Here is a 3,447-nt window from a genome sequence, read left to right on the forward strand (position 1 = left end):
AGCCCAAAGTTTTAAGGATCTACTCACTCATCATCATGATCACACAACATAAAGAGTTTGATCTTTGTGAAATCATAATAAGAGATTTAAAGGAGAAATTGCTATTAAAAACTTAGAAGTACTCAATCATTCAACAAACCAAGATAGATAAGCTTAAGAACCCTAAGTGGCTGCTAAACAAAATATAAGATAAAGGATAAAAGGGAGCCGGGTCAATCCAGTTCAAACCGGTTTAAACCCGGATCAAAACTAAAACAAGTGAGGAGCCTGGCGGCTCCACGCGGGCAGGGTTTGGCCGATGGGAGGTGGCCGATGGCTTCACGCGGGCAAGGTTTGGCCGATGGGGGGTGGCCAATGGGAGGTGGCCGATGGCTTCATGCGGGCATGGTTTGGCCGTGGGAGGTGGCCGCCGGCTTCACATGGAAAAGGTTTGGCCGCGGGAGGTGGCCGCTGATGGTGGCGATCAAGTGCGTCTCCTGTTCCATCAGCTTTTGTTTGGCTGCTGGTCTTGACCGCTTGCTTCACGCGGGCAAGGTTTGGCTGATGGGAGGTGGCCGATGGCTTCACGCAGGCATGGTTTGGCCGCGGGAGGTGGCCGCTGGCTTCACGCGGAAAAGGTTTGGCCGCGGGAGGTGGCCGCTGATGGTGGCGATCAAGTGCGTCTCCTGTTCCATCGGCTTGTGTTTGGCTGCTGGTCTTGACCGCTTGCTTCACTCGGCCACCGTTTGGCCGATGGTCTTGGCCGCTGATGGTGGTGATCAAGTGCCTCTTCTCCAGTTCACTTTACTTTGCTTCTTTGCATCAAAACAAGTCCAAATGCTCCAAATGTGATGATATTAATCTAAGAACCTCATATGCTCCTAAAACAACCTAGAATGACAAGACTATGCAACAAAACTAACCAAAAACAAGGCTTAAAACCCAACAAAAAACAAGATATCACATATCTAAAATTCCTTCTTTATTTTTCTATTTACAGGTGAGGAGAGACGATATCTTAACTTTGATAGTATTGAAACGTCAGATAAAAGTGCTCATGATAATATGATCTACACTCAGGATTTCCTAAACAATATACAAGTTTCTGGATTGTCAAGCCATGCTTTAACGTTGAAAATAGGAGCACATGTCATGTTGCTAAGGAATATAGACCCTAAGGGAGGTTTGAGTAACGGTACGAGGTTAATTATTACTCAGATGACCAATCATATAATCGAAGCAAGAGTCGTGACAGGAAAAAAGGTTGGTGATAAAGTACTTATCTCTAGGATGTATGTTAGTCCACCTGATGCAAAGTTTCCCTTTCGTATGAGGTGACGAAAGTTTTCTGTTACCGTGGAGTTTGCAATTACTATAAACAAAAGTCAAGGTCAGACGCTAGAACATGTTGGATTGTTTCTACCGAAACCGGTTTTCACACATGGACAGCTTTATGTTGCCTTCTCTCGAGTCACAACCAGAAAATGCTTAAAGGTATTAATTACAGATAAATATGGGAAATGCCAGAATAAAACACTTAATGTTGTTTTCAAAGAGGTATTTGAGACTGTATAATTATGGTTTGTAGTTGGATAATTGTTTTGGATATTTAGACTTGAATTATATTTCTTCTCTTAAATAAAGTAATTTTTAATATCTTTAACACTACCTCTATTTAATAGTCAGATATAGACTTTCACATTGGAAAAAACCATTTTCTAATTTTGACTTATTTTATATTATAAAATAAAAGATAAATACATTGTAGATGGTCTAAGAACATTTTATTAAAAAAATTCACATGATTATATTTTATTTGGTTTCAACAATGTTGTTTATAAACATATAATTGTTAGCTGTGTCATAAAATGTATATATAATTTTACATCATAACTATTAACTACAAACTTTATCTTTAATCTGTAATTATATATATAATAATAAATATTAAAAAATATTTAATAGTCAAACAAAAGGTGAGACACTAAAACGATTAAGAGGCAACGTTTAATCGTGACTGTTTGTATTCTTACAAATCTGGAATCCCCTTTTCGTTTTCGATAACAGAGAAGAAACAGGAAAAACCCTAATTGGAGAAAATCATGAGATTCGATTAGCGCCAAGGTCAAGGTCTAATTGATCTTCTTCCCGAAAGAACTAATTGGCGTATACACGCCAAGGTCTTACATTCTTGGAGTATCAGCGAGTTCTTTACAAAAAGAGTACTGCTTCTTGTGGATGTAGAGGTTAGTATCGTTAATTGAACATCATTCTTACTTAAAGTTCATTTTTTAACAATTCTTATATATACGACTTCCTACACAATTGTTATTAAACTGTGAAGAGTAACACAATCAAAACTACTTTTTTACCAAATACACTCGCTAAACTCCAGAAATATATCGACGATGTTGAATGGTATGATATTAGAAATTTTAAAGTAATCAATCCAACCATGAATGAGAGGAATACTCATCATCCTTATCAAATTAAATTCACGGACGATACCACTATGACGCTGGTCCAACAATTGAGTCCAAAGAATTACTTTTGATTCGAGTATTTGGATGATATATATCATGGAAAAATAAATCATCCCATCTCTTTCGGTAAGTGTTTCGTTAATTAATTTAATATTGATATGGTACAATATGTGAGTATAGTTAATTGTAACTTTGTGTTCGGTAATCTAGAATCTTTATAGGATTTGTTGTAACTTTGCGTATTGGTCCCTCCCTTAGAAAAGTATGAATTAAACTTTTACCAAATATAGATTTGCAACACTTTGGAAAGCTAAATTCTGTCTTTTTCCCAAATTAGTTGTCTGTGAGTGTATAGTAGATGTGGAAGATAAAAGAAGACCTGAGAGTGCCAATAATAGTAATGATGTTCTCACGTTGTTGAATGGCAGGTAAAAGACATTTACTCTACCTTTAGGACAGTTACGTTTTAAAGTTGTCTCTATTAAGATTATTTATTAATTTGATAAACATGTAGGAATGAAACTTTGAAATGTCGTGTCAAAAACAACTACACTTCTGAATTCATGTCTAAATGGCAATCAAACGGGTGCCATCTCATATACAAATCCAAACCTTTTTTTTGTGTAATGCGGTTTGTGAAACTCGGAGAATATGAAGGTGTGTAACATAAAATAGTTCTGATATAATCATCATAAGGTAACCAATATATTAATTTTAAACTGCAAATGTTTATAAAACCACAGTTCGAAGGACTGGAGAATCACCAGGCTATGTAAGATTTGATTATGTAAAAATAACTTTATACACTTTATATATGATTATGTATGATGTTAAAATAATTTTGTTTCATACACTTTATATATTTACAAGTCTGAGTTTGCTGGACGTTATTACATAAACCATGTGATGGAGCATCAAAGTGAGAGCCCAGGGACTCAGTCATAAAGAATGGACTCAGAAATAAAGATACAGTGGCTTAATTAAC

Source organism: Camelina sativa, chromosome 5 (assembly GCF_000633955.1).
Source record: "Camelina sativa cultivar DH55 chromosome 5, Cs, whole genome shotgun sequence".
Taxonomy (NCBI): domain Eukaryota; kingdom Viridiplantae; phylum Streptophyta; class Magnoliopsida; order Brassicales; family Brassicaceae; genus Camelina; species Camelina sativa.